At 44.3% G+C, this 20,411-nt stretch overlaps 1 protein-coding gene across 10 annotated transcripts in view; it reads left to right on the top strand.

The window, feature by feature from the left end:
• Positions 1-20,411, top strand: part of FOXP1 (forkhead box P1) — a 706,173-nt gene that overhangs the window by 369,176 nt on the left and 316,586 nt on the right. The gene's annotated exons all lie outside the window — the stretch shown is intronic.

Genomic DNA, 20,411 nt, shown 5'->3' with positions numbered 1-20,411 from the left:
TCAGATGCCTGGAGCGTCTCAGTAAATACCATGCCCCAGATTTGAAATCTGGCAATCATTAACAGAGTAGATGCACATAAATATCCCTGCACAGGTACTATGGAAACAACTGGTTGCATATATAAAATCGGCCAGGCAAATTCAGAAAACCAGATGAAGCCATTTTTAGAATTCAGATTAAAACATCTGAAGAATCATAAATAACAGCCATCATCCTTGGTAGTGGTATGACACTTTTCTTCCAAGTAGATATGAATGTTTTACAAAATGGGTCTGGTTGCTGGAGTTTCCTAAGAGGTAGCTGCCAATTATTATAATCCCCACTTTATGGACTGGGAAAATGGCCCTGTAACTGGTAGGTAACTTTCCCAAGATCATCTGGAATGTCAAAACAGAAATTAAAAGGAGAACTTGCTCTGGTCACAGGTACAGGAACGTCATTCTATTATGGCTTCCTTGGTTTGATGTCTATGTTTATGTGGCATTCGTGTCTGCTTCCCCTCACCATTTGCAGTTTATAACTGCATGCATCGTGCTTAAAAGTTCAAATCCAATTTGTAAAATTCGTCATTTTGTATTCGATTCTGAATGGCATCGAGGGTTGAAGATAATCATTAAGCCCATACAGATTACAATTAAATAGTTACTTTTAAACATCAGGCATCTTTAAGCTTCACATTGGACACGTTGGGTTGTTTTTTTTTTTTTTTAATAGTCAACTTATTTGAGAGAAATTAGAAAACAATCTAAAAGGACTTGCAATCGTTGCAGTTTTTTTCCCACCCATCCCCAATTATTTGAGCTGTTTTGTTAGATAAAGGAACCATCATGGGTCCTCACAGATGACTACTCATTGTGTCTTACATGTTATCAATTATTTCTTGGTTCAAAGGAAAGCTAAGATGCTCTTCAGCTCTTTGAAACGTATTCATTGGTTCCTTTGAAGTGTATATTTCGGGGCTCTAAATATTTATTTAATGACAACAACAATTTCTAGCTAAGCCCATTCAAAATGACCTTTCTAGAGTATTCAGCATTCGAATCATGTGACTGTTTGTTAGGGAAGTTGTTAGGAAGACACTTTGTTAAGAGGGTCTTCCTTGAGTTACGAGATGACCACGCTGGCCAGAATACCATCAGTCGGTCCAGTTGGGCATTGGAATGCGCCCTGCCCACTGTCACCAGGCACATTGTACAGCCATGCCTGGGTTGTAGCAGCAGCAGTGAAGACTGGGCTGATAGATCCCAACACACGATGGCTTAAATAAAACAAAAATTTACTTCTGCATCATAAAACAGTCTGGCCGGTCTAGGTTGGCTGGCCCAGTCCTTTTCATCTGCTCTCTCCTTCCCTGGGGCTTTGTCCTTATGTGTATAGTGGGAGCAGCCACATTGTGGAGAAGCCCAAAGCAAGCAGTCTTCTGTTTAAGGAAAACAGTGACATATTGTACACATTCCACCCGTTGACATTTCATTGGTGAGATTATGGTCATCTGGCCCCCAAACAAGCTTCAAGGGCTGCTGGGAAATGTCTCTGCCTGGTGGCCAGGAGCCTGGGAGGAATTGGAGAACAGATTTAAGGGGACAATTAGAACAGAAGTACTTGATTGGTTAAATCGCCCCAGTCCAGTCCATTCCATTCATTCCTCCATACCCATAAATGTGCACGCATGCACACCTACGTTAATTCTTGCTGCAGTTATTCATACTTATTGATAGTCCTGGACTAGGTGCTAGAATCACAGCAACCATGTAAGAACATGGTCTCTGCCCTCACGCAGTTTCTATTCCAGAGGGGAGTTCATAGGTGAATAATGATGGTGAGGAGTGTTAGGAAGAACAAATATGGCTTGCTACGAAAAGGCGTTCTAATTATGAGTGTGTTGGGAATCCTATACCTTAGCATCATGAAAGCTATGTGAGATTAACCTGACTTCCTTGTATTTGTATGCCCTTGTGAATGTTACCAGGCATGTTAATTTTGGGTTAACAGCTTGATTGAGAAGCAATTCGCACACAATACGATTGACCCATTTTAGAGTATACTTACTTTTCAGTGGTTTTTGTGTTCATGAAACCAACTCGTCTTATTTTAGAATATTTCATCACCCAAGAAAGAGACTCCAGTACCTATTAGCAGTCACTCTGAACTCTCCCCTCCACCCAGCCCCTGGCAACAACTAATCTACTTTCTGTCTGTATAGATTTACCTACTTTGGGTATTTCTCACTCACACACAAAAAAAGAATCATACAATATGTGGTCTTTTGTGGCTGGCTTCTTTCATGTAGATTTCCCTTGAATTTTGAATATTAGCATAATGTTTTCAAGGTTCATCCAAGGCATTTAAAATTTTAAACTGTCTTAAAACCTCATAAGTTCTTACTCCTGGATCCCACAGAATAGCTGCCTGAAATATTCTTACAAGGAATAGAATTGGGGGAAAAGATGACTGTTTTTTCGTTCCGTAGACCGGGGTAGCGTCTCAACGGTTAAACTTCAGAATTTAAATGTTTGCATTTTAAGTTAGCTGTTTTTAAACATTGTTAGCCATAATGCTAAACTAAGTTACTCTGTAAACAAGAGCTGTCTCTTTTGAATGTTAGTTTTTAAAGGAAAAAAAAATTTTTTTAAATATTGATTTCTAGAGAAATATGCTCAATAGAGTTGGTTTTCAAGCAGAAGTCACTTGTTGAAATGTACACGAAGGCATATTCAGCGGTAAAGAAAATATTTGCAGCCGTGATCAAGTAGCCCATATTTTGCTCAGGGAACGATCAGAAATGCAAAGCCAAATAACAAATGCTTTTGTCCAGCTTCTTTTTTTCCTTGGGGGATGGGCTGTCGCTGTGTCGCGCGGGCTGGGGCACAGTGGCTCTACCCAGGTGCCGACAAGCCACACTTGGGCGGTGTCCAACTCCTCCCCTGTCACTGTCTGGATGAACTGAGAGAGTCGGACACACACCACTACATCCACCTTAAACAAAAAAAAAAAAAAAATGTTTTTGCTGTTCCATTTGACCAAAGACACAGCTATCCCAACTGTTGTTGATCTTGAGCATCTTGGGAAGAAGTCCTCCCTCCCGTTAGGTGGCAACTAAACCAGAGATGCAGGAAGTGTAGCCTTCTTTGGTAAAAACCTCAGAGAGAAACTCGAAGCCTTACTGGATGAAACAAAACCCCATAGAGGGCAGGCCATCCGTGCTAGCCTGAAGGACACCCCTCTGCAGTGTATTGTGACATCCAGGACCTCAAAGGAGCAAATAGTGTGTTGAAGACAGAGTCCTCATTTTCTGAATCCATTTTAAAAGTTGATGCCGTGGTGACAACTTCTACCCAGGGCTGGGTTTGGATTCGAAGCTCGTGGGTGTCTTTTTAGGTGACTGCTGGCGAATGAGACTTTGTGAATATACTACAAAGCAATCGTGTCAGTTTCCTCTCTTGTCATTGATCTGGATTTTGCATGGAGCGTGGGAGAAAAAAAATGAAATACACGAAGTCTCTCCGCTCTATTCGAATTCACTGTGTGTGTGTGTGAATGTCATGCAGATTTTTCCCTTGATTTTTGTGTGTTAGCATGGATGGTAAGATACAATTAAAGATAATTAGATGTTTTGTTAATTGCCTGACAGTGTGATAAATTTTTAAAAATTAACCTTTAATTAAAAAAGAAAAAAAAGCCTCCCATTGCTTGGATGGACATTGATGATTGCAGTCCATGGCTGGGGCATGGCGTAAATGCTCACCCTTCCCTCCATAATCCATCTGGAAGCTGGGCTGTTTCTTTTTCAAAGGGCCTGTGCAGTCTCTGGAGGCCAGAGGAGTACCCTAAAATATATTCATTTAAGGTTTATTTAGACCAGTGATTTCCTAAGTGGGTATTAGGACCAATTTGTGGGTTAGAGACTCAGTTCAGTAAGCCGTACCCAAGACTTTTTAAACATAGAATAAGCAGGCAGTGCAGTGGCTCATGCCTGTAATCCCAACACTTTGGGAGGCTGAGGCAAGAGGATCGCTTTGAGGCCAGGAGTTCGAGGTGGCAGTGAGCCGTGATCGTAGCACTGCATTCCAGCCTGGGCCACAGAGGGAGACCTTGTCTCTAAAATAAATAAGTAAATAAAATGGAATGAGGATACAATAGAATAGACTTTTTAAAAATCAGAATGTATCACATGTAGGTGAGGTTCTTATGATGTTATGTAATGAAACTTTTTAAACATAACAGTACTGTCTTTGCCATGTGAAATAATTCTTTCTGCGGGTTGAATTTATTCCTTCATTTGTTCATTGTCCACATCTTTATGAAGTGTCTGCTATGAGCCAGGCGTCGTGCTTGACCCGCACTGTCTCGTGTGGAAGCACTAGCCCCCTGTGGCTGTTGAGCACTCGAAATGCAGTCAGCCTGAACTTAGATGAGCTGTAAGTGGAAAATCCACAAAGTAGTTTGAAACCTTTATATGGGAAAAAAGAACATGAAATGTTTGAAAAATTTTTCTTTATTGTTTACGTGTTGAAATGATTATTGGGGATAACAGTGACTTAAATAAATTACTCACAGCTCCCAAGCCCTCTGCTCTTTGCTTTAGGGGTTGGCGACAGGCAGGGAAGCATGATAAATAAAGACATGGTGACAAGTGCTAACAAGAAAATATAGTGTAAGGGAGGTCAGATTGTCAGAGGGAAGGGGTTGCCACTGGGAAGAGGGTGGTCAGGTCATTCCCACTACAAAGCAGATGGTGGTTGAGCAGAGACTTGGCATGTTCTAAAGAGAACAAGTCGGTGAGTATAGGCAAAGCAGTGTCGCCAGGGGGGAGATTACTGGTTGAGTATTTCTTATCCAAAATGGTTGGGACCAGGGCGTTTCAGATTTTGGAATTTTTCACATTTTGGAGTAGTTGCATTTCTGGTTAAGCATCCCTAATCCAAAAATCCAAAATCTGAAATGCTCCAATGAGCATCTCTTTTGAGCATCATGTGGATGGATGCTCACAAAGTTTCAGATTTTGGAATGTTTTGGGTTTTTAGATTAGGGCTACTCAACCTATAGTAGGAGACAAGGTCAAAATATAACGTGGCCAGGCAGAAACAGGGCATCCGTGTAGTCTTAGTGAAGCAGGGAGCTGTTGAAGGAATTTGAGGGAGGGTGAGAGCTGACTCATGCTTTATTTTTAAACGGATCATTCTAGAAGCTGTCTGGAAATAGACTGTGGGTGGATGAGGCCATAGGCAGGGAGTCCTGTTAGGAGGCCACTGTAATAATCCCGGTGAGATATCATGATGACCAGCATCAGGATGGTGAGAAATTGTTGAATTTGGAATTTATTTCAGGTCAAGCCAAAGAATTTCCTAAGGGAATAAATGGAGAGTTTGAAAGAATTGCATCAAGGGCTGGGGTTGTTGGCTCATACTTACATAATCCCAGCACTTTGGGAGGCCAAGGCAGGAGGATCGATCGCTTGAGGCCAGGAGTTTGAGACCAGCCTGGGCGACATAGCCAGACCCCAACTCTACAAAAAATTTAAAAATTAGCTGGTTATGGTGATGCTCACCTGTCGTCCCAGCTACTCAGGAGGCTGGGGCAGGAGGAGGATCACATGAGCCCAGGAGTTCGAGGTTGCAGTGAGCTGTGATTGCAAAGCTGCACTCCAGCCTGAGTGACAGAATGAGACCTTGTCTCTAAAAAATAAATAAATGAGTTGTGTCAAGGATGGCTCCAAGATTTTTATCTTGAATGATGGGGTGTTATCAACAGGCTTCACTTATGGATTGCTTATGGGCAGAAAGAGAGGAGTCAGATAGAAGACTAAGCTTTGGGAGCTGCCATTGCTGAAACAGAGAGGATGGTGGGAGACCAGGACAGCAGTAGACACGGGACTGTTTGTTGAGCTGTTCATTGATCACGCAGCTTGAGAAGGGGCGTGGGCATTGGATATGTCCTTCTGGAAATGTCCTAGCTCGGTCTACAATTTGAGGACTTATAAGAGCACGAGTGATATATAAAGTTGAGCTCACCTAGGGAGTCGTGGTGTAGGTGGAGAAGAAAAGGAAGGACCACAGGGTCTGGGGTCTGAAGCTAACGGCGTTAAGAGGTTTGATCACAGGACACTGAGAAAAAGGGGTCAAAGATGGGGCAGAAAATTCCGAGGTTGTGGTGAAGCAGAAGCTCATTGAGGAAAGGGCCTAGAGGAGGAGAGAGCTGTCAGTTGTATCAGATGCTGCTAAGAGGTCAAGAAAGGTCATGACAAAGTGACCATTGGCCTCGTCAACATGGAAGTCACTGATGACTTAATAGCCTTAATAACCGTAATAAGTCACCTTAATAACAGTCAAAAATGTTTAAATCTCACTGCCATAATATATACTGGCTTCGTATAACTACCAGCCTGGTTACTGAACTTTGGTGGGTTGAATTATTTTTCCGGGCATGGTACCTGGTCAGCATTCTCGTTTGTGTTAAGGTCACCGTAGTTGCCCCCACCTCTTGCAGCCTCAGTTCTGTGACATTTGGGTCACAGTACAGCCCAGAGACTAACCAGTGACCAGAGTGACCAGACTAACCAGTGACCCAGTGACCAGAGACTAACAAAAGAATCCTGGACATTCTGTTCCTCTTGCCCCATCCTGTAATCCAAGGGTTTGGAGATGCAGGGGTTAAATAAAAGGCAGGAAGAAAAGCAGGACGTATTAATTAATATTTACAGCTCCAACTTAGAACATGTCGATTTTAGCCATCTAAAGTATATCGTAGCTTGGTGTGGTTAACCTAGTCTCTAGATTAGTAAAGTACTAGTTTGAGCCTGAGCCACATGCCTGCCTGTCACCTGTACCTTACACGAATACAGGCAGTCATTGATGGGTTCATCCACCTTTCAGACTACCTAAGAACATCAAAGATTCTGGCTTATTCAAAAATTCTGGAACACTGTTGAACGTTTTTCAAGACATCTAGGTCAGCCCCAAATCCTCAAGCATCCAGGAAATGGTAGGCAAAATAACAAAAAACATGTATTTGTCTATGTTTGGACACTAAACACTGTTACGATGGTGCTGAATGAAGAATATTTTCTCTTTGTGGATGATTGTCAATGTGCTGCTTATTTTGAGTTTTTTTTTTTTTCGTTATAAAACGTCATTAAAAGAAATTTAGGAAAACCTGAAATATAGGAAGAAAAAAATTTCACCAGTGGGCTCACTTCAACAATTCATCCTTTTATCTGTATCTTGCCATTATTCTTTGTAGAGAGATTTGTCTATTAATATATGTACTTGTACTATGCATGCTATTTTTGTTTCCTGCTTTGTCCTTAGAAATATCATAAGTATTTTCCCAAGTTATTACTTGCTATATCTCGATCTTATTTTTAAAGCTCCTTGGTGTCTATCATTGTTGAGTTGTCTATTCCTGCAACGCTGGGAATTTCTTCCACTTGCTCATGGTTACAACTGTGTCTATGCTGGACATGTCGAGATAACTCAGTCCCTCGAATGAATTTTATAAAGGATGTTGTGATTTTAGGCTACCACCTAGTTTCTGCCTCTACTTTTAAATAATATGAAAATGAATTCTAGGCACCTGAAGTCATTCCTTGGCTCTGAGTTGCATGTGTTTTCTGTGATAGCACGAGGTACAGTTTGTATCAACTTTGATGACAACAGTTCTAGCTATTAAATTCCTGGGCAGTTTTCTTTTCTGATCTGAATTCTCTCTTGATTTTTTTTCCCCCCCACTTCCTCAACTTGACTCGCAGCTGTGAGATAGGAACTGGAACTTCGTATCCTAGCAAGGGAAATCGATTCATATTTTCATTGTTTTATTTATTCCGACCATGAGTCGTTCCCTTGCCCCAGAGCAAGCCATTAATTTAATTTGTTTATAGCTGTATCTCCAAAATCTGCTTTGGTTGAGTTTCATTCAGATTAACCTTGCAAAATTAAAAAGTACTTAACAGTTTTAGAGGCTAAAATTCATGTGCTCTTGTTTGCCATACCTTAGCGATACAGTCATCAATTGATTAGACGACAAATCTTTATTGAGTTTCACTGTTTTATTTATTGTGTATAATAATATAATAATAATTATTATATTACATAATATATTATGTAATATTGAAGTTCACTATGTTTAAAATTGAGCTGTATAATGGGGGCGGGGTGGGGGGAACCACTCTTTCCTTGGTAGTGGTTAAGCCATCTAGTTCTAAAATCTCCAGATGGCCACTCAGTGAAGTATAGTCACTTGCCACATAGTGCTGTTTTGGTCAGTGATGGACTTGCATGTACGGTGGTCCTGTAAGCTTATAAGGTCTCACATAGTATTGTAAAGAAACCTGATACATGGCAGTTGATATTGGCATTGTTGATCAAGTAGGGGACATGATATTCAGGTGCTGGCATATTTGGTTTTCCATATGAAAAAAATATAAATGAATATGTACATAATATATATATATATTTTTATATATTTATATATATAAATTTATATATATATTTCATTCATATATATATATTTCATTTATATATATATATAAATGAAAATATACATACCATCTAGCATGTGTAAGTACACGCTGATGTTGGCATGATGTTGAAATCGCCCGAAGACACATGTCTTAGGATGTATCCCTGCCGTAGAGCAACACGTGACTTTATTATCAGATGTGCAGATTCAGGACCAAGGAGCAGGATACGTCTCCTGTCCGTTCCTTGGAATTTTCTCAAGATGAAAGTGATATAGGCAGAAAAGGAAGGTGACATACCAGCCCACTGTGGTGGGGCTCAGTCCCCATCTCTCCCACGGTATTTCTTCTCTGCTTCCTTTTTTATGATGTAATGCCAAAAATAAGTGGAAATGATAAAATTTGACCAGTACGAACTTGACCGTTGGAAAAAATAGACCTAATGCAAACCAAAGTGTGTTTTTTCACGTAGACAGCCCTTTGTTGGGTTTCATGTCCTTTGTTCGCTCCTTGTCTGAGCTACGTTAAGGGAATTTACAAGTGTTTCAAACTATTAAATATCTGAAAAATGTTCATATCATAAAATGCCTACTTTTTACCCTCCCTTTTCCTTCCCTCCTTCTCTTTCTTCCTTGTTCCCTCTCCCTCTGTCTCTGTCCTCCTTCTAAAGCCTGAATTTTTTTTTTTAATAAGGCTATTTGATGAAGATGGGTATGAAGTTAGAATTCTCCTGCTGGTTGTCAACCATGCATTTTTTGAGCAGTTGAGTTTTGTGTAGCATGAGGATTTAGGTGTCTATCCTTATGTGATTGGTTCATACAAATGAATACGTGATATGGGACGTGTGTTTTGCCAAGAGCTGGGGGTAAGTAAAAGGATAACCATGCGAGTTTCTTACTGTTTTTGAGGCACGTGCCGATTGATTCTAGCTGCTTATGCTCTGAAGTCTCGTTCCTCCCTAGTTCAAGAATGAAGTTCTCACATTCTCTGTTTCCTTCTGTGAGATAAAAATACCTACCCAGAGAGACTTGTCATTGGAAGGGTCATATAATTTCATTAGCTAAGTTCTCATTACATTATAAGATGATATGTGTATTATATACATAGATCAGAAAGTTAACAAACTTCATTTTTTTCTGATTATGAATGTAAAACCAACTCGTTATAGGGAATTTGAAATTATCGAAATGTAGATGAGTAAAAATAACTTATCATCCTGACCTTGAGAAGAACATATATATATTTCCTATTCTTTTTAATTGGATGCATGCATATTTAACAAAATTGTGGTCATACAGTATATAGAATTGTGTATCCATTTTTAAAAATTTGATATTACATAATAAGCATTCTCCTTGTCATTAAGTATTCTTAAAGACATTTCGAATGGCCACATATATATCATCCTTTTGGATGTGGTAAAATTTAATGAACTATTCTTCAATGTTGGGTCTTTAGCCTGTGTCCAGTTTTTCTGGGAGATCTTGCAGTGGGTCTGTTTGTGCACAAATATTTATCTATTGATTTCCATTTCCTTGGATGTATTCTAGAGGGAGAAATTAGTAGAAGAAAAGTTATGAAATTCTTATAGATTCTCCGTGCGTCTCACCATCTTGCTTTTCAAAATACACCAGTTTACACTCCTGGCAGTACTGGGTGAGAATGTGCATTTCATTGCACCTTTGCCAACAAGTTTCAACATTTTTTGTTATGATTTAACTCATTGGAGAAAAAAAATGTCTTTTTTTTTTTTTTCTTATTCACTTATTTGATTATAAAGGAAGTCCAGAAGTTTTGTTTCATTAGGCTATTTGTATTCTTTAAATTGTTCATAATTTGGGGGGGGGGCAGCCAAGGTTTGAGAGAACAGGGAATGGGCCCTGTTTGGGGGTTACAGCAAGGGCCCTTGTCCCAGGACTCACAAAGTACTTTGAAGCTTTAAATTTATTCCTTTACTCACCAGATAATTATTAATTGCCTACTTGTTCCAGACACTATTTGAGGCACCAAGGATGCCTCAGTGAACAACAAAATGGTGTTCTGTAAACAGAAGTAGAAACCCCTTAGCACGGGAAGAGCAAGCCGTTGCTGCTGTTCTTATTACTTCTTTTCTTGCTTGGTTGTCTTTAGCAGCTAAAATTTTTTTTAAAAAATGACATTCATCTGCCTGGCGCGGTGGCTCACGCCTGTAATCCTAGCACTCTGGGAGGCTGAGGCGGGAGGATCGTTCAAGGTCAGGAGTTCGAGACCAGCCTGAGCAAGAGCGAGACCCCGTCTCTACTAAAAATAGAAAGAAATTAATCCACCAACTAATATATATAGAAAAAATTAGCCGGGCATGGTGGCGCATGCCTGTAGTCCCAGCTGCTCGGGAGGCTGAGGCAGGAGGGATCGCTTGAGCCCAGGAGTTTGAGGTTGCTGTGAGCTAGGCTGACGCCATGGCACTCTAACCTGGGCAACAGAGTGAGACTGTCTCAAAAGAAAAATACGACGTTCGTCCAGGTTCCTTCGTGTTAGTCCCCTTATCACACAGGGTGACACGCTGTCATGTCAGTCCCGTGCTCCCCGGCCCGAGAAGTTTCTCTCCATTTCTCGTTTTACACCCTTACCCGGTGAGCTACGTCCTCTGGCCACCTGTTTCTGGAAGGCTCGAGAGAGGCTTGGTGGTGTCCAGTTAAACGCTAAGCCCCCGGGACAGAGCTGGGGACTTCGAGGGGCTTCTCCTCTTTGCCTCGGTGTCGTGGGAATGCTGCTAACGGTTGAGCCCGGGAGTGACACGGGGACGCCACGGGGTGCTGGCAGTGTGAGTCTAAGCTCAGCCCATCATTCCCTGCGGGTTCCCATCATTCCCTGTGGGTTCCCATCATTCCCTGAACGTTCCCACCATTTCTTGCGGGTTCCCGTCATTCCCTTCGGGTTCCCATCATTCCCTGCACGTTCCCACCATTCTCTTCGGGTTCCCATCATTCCCTGCACGTTCCCACCATTCCCTGCGGGTTCCCATCATTCCCTGAACGTTCCCACCATTCCCTGCGGGTTCCCGCCATTTCCTGGGGGTTCCCACCATTCCCTGCGGGTTCCCGCCATTCCCTTCGGGTTCCCATCATTCCTTGAACGTTCCCACCATTCCCTGCGGGTTCCCATCATTCCCTGAACGTTCCCACCATTCCCTGCGGGTTCCCACCATTCCCTGCGGGTTCCCACCATTCCCTGCGGGTTCCCACCATTCCCTGCATGTTCCCACTATTCCCTGCGTGACGGAGTTGGAAAGGAAAGAAAATGGAAAAGCAAGGTGCACTTCCTGTCCCTTTCTCAGCACCTTGTGAGATGGCCCTGCGCCCACGGCCGGGACCACGCTCCGTCTGCTTTCTCTCTGGTCCTCCTCCTCCCTGAAAATCCACCCGGAAGCTGTCCTGCCGTCGCGTGCTTGACTGAGTCCTGTCGCCACCAATTCGGGACAGGGGTGTTTGATGAGGAATTAGATGTTTCAGGTGCTGAGATGGTGAAGGTGTAGCAGCTCCTTATTTTTTGCAAGCACGCCCCTTGCAGAGGCGTGAACATGGAGCCAGCCTTGGCTCAGTCTGGGCTCAGGCCATTTCTTGGGTCATTGTCTTGACACTCTCAGTCAGTTGTCCCCACCTGTGAAACAGGGAGGAAGACAGGACCCGCCTCATAGGGATGCTGGGAAGATTACGTAAAGAATAGCAAAGGTTACGAGTTGCATAGAACATAAGAATAGCGTAGGTTTTAGGGTCTGGGGTTGGGAGCCCAGTCCTACTGCACGTTAGCTTTGTGATCTTGAGGGAGAAATCAGATTTCTCCATGCCTTCCTCCCTGCCTACCTTATCTGCAAAAATGGGGACTGCACTAGTACCTCTCCTATGAAGTAGTTGGAGGGATAAAGTTTTTCCAAGTGAAAAGTGCTTAGAGCAATGCTTCAAACACAGCAAGTAAATGTCATCTCAGTAATGTCAGTTATTTTTATGATTAGCACGGTGCATGGACTGTAATAAGTTCTCCAGGTTAAAAATATTTAATATTAATTAAAAATTCAAGGTAAGGAAAATATTTTCTAAATGTCTTTTTCTTAGATGTTTGGGAGGGCCTAATGGAAATAGAAATGAAACAGACATCCTGATGCTGTCCCCTGGCCCAAAATAGAAAAAAAAAATGAAGTAGAAAGAAATGGTTACTGATTTTTTTTTTTCCCCAAGATGTTGTATTTTGAAATCATCTCTCTCTCTCCTGCTCATCTCTTACCTGCCAGCAGACAGTAAGGTGGGGGGCCACCCAGACGGATCTGACTGTGTCATCTCTTTGACATCTTTTTGAATCACCTCTTAGCTACATCGGAGCTTAGACTTGAGGGCGAAAACCATTAAAAGGCCAAGCCATTGGCACTCAGAGCATCCTGAGTTCAGATGGGGAGATCTGGGCTCACGAGGTTTTCCAAACCTAAACCATGTGCCCGAAATAGCGTGAACAAGTTTTTTAGGGCCATTTGTGGGGTTCATTGGCTCTAAGGTAGTGGTCCCCAACCTTGTTGGCATCAGGGACTGGGTTCGTGAAAGACAATTTCTCCATAGATGCGAGGGGCGGGGGCGGGGCTGGGGCTGGGAGGGAGGTAGAGCTCTGCAGCCTGGTCCCCAACAGGCCACTGCCTGGATTGGTCCACGTGCTGGGGTTTGGGGACGGCACCTCTAAGGTGATTTTATTCTATAGAACTTATATGTAGAGACTCCATTGAAAGAGCACTAAGCTCATGGCCTGAGAGCACTTTGCATTGAGCACTGTGGGTAGAAACTGCGTCTTCTGGTATTCGCTGTGTCTTAGGCCAGATGGGTGTGTGAGTGTGTGTGTGTACACGTATGTACCCCTACATGCATTCTACGACATGGGGGACACAAAGCCTAGAAAGTGCTTTCCCACTCCCCAGTGTGTTTGGAGGTAACGGGGTAGCATTTTGGGGTACGGTTGGCAGGAACAGCCTTGACCCCACTGTCGTGCAGAGGCGTGTGTGGGTGTCTGTGCGTGGGCAGTGGCCGCCACCCTTTCTCTGAAAACTCAAGAATCTGCCATTTTCAACAGCGATGCAGGGAGGGGGCGCCTCATTTGTGCTTGTGACACCTGACAAGCCATTTTCTTTCTTTGTCCTTTCAAAATGCATTCGGTTTGATTTTTCTTTACTTATACAAGATAACTCTGATCGTAACAAACAAACAGACCGCAAGAAAAACATAAGAAGGCAAACATTGCTGTGCATTCAGTGCAGGATGATGACTTGGACCATGTTGGAGACCGTCTTCTCCGCGTCCCTGTCTGCCCATGGGTCAGGGGACAGACCTGGGCTGTCCAGCGTGGTGACCGGTTATCACAGGCAGCTGTTGAGCAGTTGAAATGTGCCTAGCTAGCCTGCCATGACCGTGCTGGACATATAGAATGCACACCAGATTTTGAAAAAAGGAAACTGTAAAATATGGGATCATTTTAGATATTGATTATAGGTCGAAATAATTTTTTCCGTGTATTGGATTTAAATAAAACATACTATGGAAATTAATTTTATTTGCTTCATTTTAGTTATTAAAATGTACTGGAACAATATAAGCTACGTTTGTAGCTTGCATTTACATTTTTATTAGGCAGTTTGGTGTAGACACATCCCAATTTTAACAGGATCGTGCTACATTTTTCCTACTTTTTAAACATTTAAAAATATGTTGCCCATATCTTTCTGTAACAGTTGATATATAGCAACATTATTATTACTTTATAGCTATGTGTAGGTAGCTATAGCTGTTTGTTTAACCATTTCCACTTTGTTGGATGTACAAGCTTTTACACAGCAAAGCTGGGTAAACAAGCCTGTCTGATTAGGACAAATTATCAGAATTTGGGTAACACTGGGTGAAAAGTTATATATATTTGAATTTGATAAACATATTGATTTTATATTGGGATTTGATGTATATCATCCTACACTTTTTTCTAGAAGAATAATATCAATTCCTATTTCTATCAAGAGTAACAAAGATCCTCATTAAATGCCTTCAAGAGATTTAAGAAGTAGGGGCTGGGTATATATTTGTTATTTTACTTGTTAGGAATTCGTTTAATCAAACTGCTACTTTCCTGAGATCAACTCTTTTCAAGGGCCACGATGCAGGCAGTCTGGGCATTTTCTCTGGGAGGCCAGCCTGGCAGGGAGATGCCATATAGGCCGTCTTTGCGTGGCCTCATGTACAGGGTTTCTGTGCCCATAGAGGAGGAAAAGATGAGAGAACAGAAGAGAGAAAACTTGCTATTACTTTGTAATTTTTCTAGGCCTTTTCTTACTGTGAGAAACAGGAATAACGGTTAATGATGGTAATAGCTGATTATTGAATATCTGCTATGCATCAGGCAGGCCCTGCTCAATGTGCTCACCTGTACTTTCATTTAAACGTCAGAAAGTTTAGGTGTGAGCATGCCCTGGTCACGCCATTAGTAGGTGGCGTGGCCAGGACTTGAAGTAGGCAGTTCTTGTGACCATGCTGTCCATCATTCACTCTTTCAACAAGTACTTGGGCTTTTCCTCCGTGCCAGCTGCAGTGTTCTTTGGGGAGTTGATAGCAGTCAGTCAAAGACGACAGGCCTGGGTCCCCGTGCAACCTGTAACTGATGAAGGCTGATCTAATGGGCACTAAGCAGTGGAGCTCCGCGGTGCTTTGAGAGCCTGCACTTGGGGGGGGTTTGCCAAGTCCAAGGTCAGGGGAGGCTTCCAGGGGAAATGGTGAATTCCGGTAAGATCTGGAGAAAGAGAGAAGGGTGGAGGCTAAATGGGGAGTCGGAAGAGAATGAGCATCTCCCCCGTGTCGGAATGGACAGAGGCGTGTTGAAGGAATCGGATGCAGACTGGTGGGGGGTAGGTTGGGGGTAGGGAATGGGGGATGGGGGGAGGGGAGTGCAGGGCAGGTGTGGGGTCCAATGAAGCCCAGGGTCAGGTCATGGGCAGATGGGCATGGATTCGGATCTGAGCTTGCAAGACGGTTTTTCGTTTGGTCATGGGTTTTTTTTGTTGTTTTTTTTTTGAGACAGAGTCTCACTCTGTTGCCCAGGCTAGAGTGAGTGCCGTGGCGTCAGCCTAGCTCACAGCAACCTCAAACTCCTGGGCTCAGGCGATCCTCCTGTCTCAGCCTCCCGAGTAGCTGGGACTACAGGCACGCGCCACCATGCCCGGCTAATTTTTTTTTGTGTATATATTTTTAGTTGTCCAATTAATTTCTTTCTATTTTTTAGTAGAGACAGGGTCTTGCTCAGGCTGGTTTTGAACTCCTGACCTTGAGCAATCCACACGCCTCGGCCTCCCAGAGTGCTAGGATTACAGGTGTGAGCCGCCCCGCCCGGCCTGGTCATGGTTTTGATCCTGGGGTTCCGTGTGGGGTGGGTGGGGGTGAAGGAGAAGATGATCACAGTTGTGTTTGGGGACGGTCCCCCTGCAAAGTGTTCAGAACGCCTGCAGGGGGAGGTGAGCCCCGGAGGCTGGTCATTGATTCTCAGCAAACGCTGAGCATCTGCACTTCACAAACTACCCTGAGGCTTAGTGGCTTAAAGCAACCACCACGGGTGCGAGAATCTTCCTTTTGGACAGTGCTTAGCAGGGGTTGCATTTTTCACTGCTTCCCAGGGCGTTGGCTCAGGTTGCTTAGATAACTTCCTTCAGCTGGGAGCCTGGCTGTGGCTGGAACATCACCCAAGAGGCTGGCCGTGACCTGCTTCTCTCCCTGGCCTCTCCAGCTTGGTGGACTTGGGGGTAGAAGAGGAAGCTGCCAGCCTTCTTCAGGCCTGAGTCGAGAACTGGCACAGGGTTTCTGATACAAACATCTTGAGGTGGAGAAATCCTTGGCTGAGTTAGCGGAATGTTAGGAAGGCCTAACGACGTGGAGTAAGACAGTAATGAAAATGGCTTTAGACACATCTCGGAGCTTTCAGGATGAAACCACTTTCATATTTTTTTTTCCTCCCCTGTAACCAGAAAGCCTAGAAGCTTCCTACATTATAAGAGCAAGGCTGAGCTCTCAGACTGCCTCTTGAACCTTGTAGTTACTCAGAAAGACACAGCCTTGTCATGTACCCTGATATATTTTGTTTGGAAGACATCATTGCCCTGCACCATGGCAGGAAAGTAACCCAGTAGCTTAGAAAAGAGGGAATATGACAGAGCAACCAAGTGTCACTGCTCCATACTTTCTCACTGAGTCTACAGAAATTGCTTATAAAAGGTAAATGTGTATCCGGTAATGCAGCAGTCTGATTTCTTTTTAATCATTGGCTTTTGGGGTGTTTGCTGATTTTTCAGGCTTGCTAATTTGTGCTGTGTCTACCCATCATTTGTGCAAATTAGCACGGCTTAACTATAAATGAAAATGTCAAAGTTATTACATTATTTAAAATTAAAGAATAATTGGACCGGAGGAAAACAGGCTGAAAGAATGCTCCAGGATATGTGAAAGGTGGGAAAGGACAGGGGAAAAAAATGAAGAGGGGATAAGCAGGAAAGGAAAGGGGGAGCTACTTCTCCAACCTCCAGGGGCGGGCTTGTGCTCGCCGCGCCGTGTGTAGCCGCGGTGGCGTGCAAGGGATACACAGCCCCGTGTGTACCCAGCTCTAGGTTCAGGTGATTTTCCACTAGCTCTTATAAAATGTATTATTTTTCAAAAACGGTGGTGGGGGGAATGTTTTGCAAGGTTGCTTGGGATCTGCAATAGAATTATTCCTCTGTATGTTTTCTTTTCTTTTTTTAAATGAACCATTTTATTCATTCTTTATTTTTTTTTCTTTGAGACAGGGTCTCACTCTGTTGCCTGGGTTAGAGTACAATGGTGGGATCATAGCTCATTGCAACTTCAAATTTCTGAGTTCAAGTGATCCTCCTGCCTCAGCCTCCTGAGTCTCTGGGACTACAAGTGTACACCTCCACGCCCAGATGATTCTTTTTTTCTTTTTTTTAAAATTTTTTGTAGAGATGGGGTCTTGCTAGGCTACCCAGGCTAGTCTCGAACTTCTGGCCTCAAGCGATCCTTCCACCTTGGCCACCCACAGTACTGGGATTACAGGCCCAGCCTGTACGTTTTACTTTCAGTGTCTATTAAGGAAACAAAAAAACCTCCAAAACCTATATTTACATGTGAAGTTTCTTTCTTTCTTTCTTTTTTTTTTTTTGAGACAGAATCTCACTTTGTTGCCCAGGCTAGAGTGAGTGCCGTGGCATCAGCCTCGCCCAAAGCAACCTCAAACTCCTGGCCTCAAGCGATCCTCCTGCCTCAGCCTCCCGAGTAGCTGGGACTACAGGCATGCGCCACCATGCCCGGCTAATTTTTTCTATATATATTAGTTGTCCAATTAATTTCTTTCTATTTATAGCAGAGACGGGGTCTTGCTCTTGCTCAGGCTGGTCTTGAACTCCTGACCTCGAGCGATCCTCCCGCCTCGGCCTCCCAGAGTGCTGGGATTACAGGCATGAGCCACCACGCCCGGCCAATATAATACTATTTGGATAGAGGTGGGAGAAAAAGAAATACATACGCAAAAAGCACATGTTAAGATTGTGTCACGTCAAGAGGATTTTTGGAAGAGATAAGAAACTGATAATAGCGATTGTCTGTGGGGGAGGGGATGGAATTTATTTTCCCCACTTACCCCTTTGGTCCTGCTTGCTGATGTAGGTGTGAGTATCGTACCCATTTGAACACAGTTCTAGGATGTCAAAGAGCCACGTTGTCACTACCTGAAGGGCAGCAAATGGCTCAGATACTGGATGGTGATTATCTCCCTTTCAAATCCTTGCTTTTAGTAAAAGTGAAAATCAGATAAGATTGCCGATTGATTTCAAAAGCAGGTGATAGGAAACAGCTGACTTAGCTCAGCCCGACCTGCTCCAGGCTCCGGGCTCTGTCGCTTGGCTCCTGTGATGCTCATCGGTTCTCTCTCCTCCACGGATCGGTGTCTCAATCTAAAATATTTTGGGGTTGCATGTCATGTGACACTCAGCCCACACTGGCTTCAGCAAGAAGAGACTTTATGTGTGATTCTGTGACTGTGATTAGGTTAGGTGCAGGCGTGGCTGGACTGGACTGAATTTCTCTCTTTGCTTTCCTCCGTGTTGGCCCCGTTTCTAATGAGACTCCCCACTCCTGCAGCTCCAGGGCCTGCAGTGGCGATCCCGGCCCTTGTCTTAGCAGTCCAGCTTGTCACCTGCTTCTAAGGACCCGATTCCGTCTAAGGGACCATAGTTAAGATGGTTGATCTTTTTTTTTTTTTGAGACAGAGTCTCACTTTGCTGCCCAGGCTAGAGTGAGTGCCGTGGCGTCAGCCTCGCTCACAGCAACCTCAAACTCCTGGGCTCAAGCGATCCTCCTCCCTCAGCCTCCCGAGTAGCTGGGACTACAGGCATGCGCCACCATGCCCGGCTAATTTTTTTGTATATATATATTAGTTGGCCAATTAATTTCTTTCTATTTATAGTAGAGATGGGCTCTCACTCTTGCTCAGGCTGATTTCGAACTCCTGACCTCGAGCAATCCTCCTGCCTCGCCCTCCCAGAGTGTTAGGATGACAGGTGTGAGCCACCGCGCCCGGCCTAGATGGTTGCTCTTGAGGGACACTTTTCACGTACCCCTCTCTCCTGTTCCTGTTTGCAGCATATTTAACATGGATCAACCTCAAGCTCCTAAAATACGCCAGGTGCTATTGGCCTGGGCACGCTCAGATGAATGACATATTTCTGCAGCTCTTGGGGAATTCACAGCATGGTAGAGAAAGCACAGATCCCAACATGGAGATCCTTTCTGATGTGAAGCGACAGACCCAAAGGAATTGGGAGGGCGGGCTCAGCTCTACCTGGGACAATTAGATGAAGGCTCAGGAGGGAGGCGACCCTACAGAGAAGACTTCTGCAGGGGGAGGGGGGACTTCAGTAGACAGGTTAGAGGAGGTGGGCGGGGCCATTCCGCAGGATCAGAACATGCACAGACAATTGTCATTATCATCCAGTTCTGTTTATTTGTCAGAGCTCGGAGTGGCCCTTGCATTGTCCTGTTCTGGAGTGCAAGGCAGGTAGTCACTTACCACTCTGCATTGTTGTTTATTCCTCTCCCTTCCCCGGGGTCCCCTTTTTGCTCACTGTCTGGGCTGCACAATTAGTGTCCTATTATCAAGCATTCCGTCCCCCATTAGCAAAAGCGGCCGTGTTCCAAGGACAGACTTTGCCATCAGAAACTTTGTTCCCAGGTAATAATGCAATAATGGAGGAGGCCTGGGGCTGCAGGCAGGGCAGGCTGGAGGGGGGCGGGGACAGCGTGGGGACATCAGGCAGCACCTGTGCTGGAAGACACAAAGCCGGGGTCTTGGACCTGCCCAGGCAAGGGCGTTAGAGGAGAGAAGAAGGCTGGGCGAGGTCCTGGGCATGTGTCTGTCTGAGGTTGAGCTCAGATTCTGTTCCATCGGTGCAAGTGACAGTCTAGTCGACTCTGCTTGGTACAAGTTGCCAGACAGGTGTGGACAGCAGTGGCGATTGGGACGCAGGTTGCCGTTTGCCCTTAGTCCGACTTGCCTGTTCCCAGCACCTCGTCTCCAGTGTTTCTTGGAAGCTGAGCTTGAATGCATAGCCCGGTCTTGAACTGAGGAGACTCCCGTGGGGCAGGTGACACCAGATGGCCGTGCAGCAGAGAGAACCGGGCAGCCAGGAGGGCGAGGGTGCGCGCATGAGGCCGGTCCCTGTCTGTGTGTGTGCTGAGCGGGAGGAGGCCCTCCTGGGCGGATGCACAGAGCGGTGTCTGGTGGCCACCTGCCCCGAGCACCAAACCTTGGCTGTGATGCAGTTGCCTCGGCATCCAGAAATAATCTAGAACCCAGCTTCCCCCCAGCGGCAGCTCTGGAAAATAACGTTTGCGCTTGACAAGGGATCGATCATAGCTG

The sequence above is a fragment of the Microcebus murinus genome, chromosome 28 (genome assembly GCF_040939455.1).
Source record: "Microcebus murinus isolate Inina chromosome 28, M.murinus_Inina_mat1.0, whole genome shotgun sequence".
Taxonomy (NCBI): domain Eukaryota; kingdom Metazoa; phylum Chordata; class Mammalia; order Primates; family Cheirogaleidae; genus Microcebus; species Microcebus murinus.
This window is presented reverse-complemented; position numbering and strand designations above follow the sequence as displayed.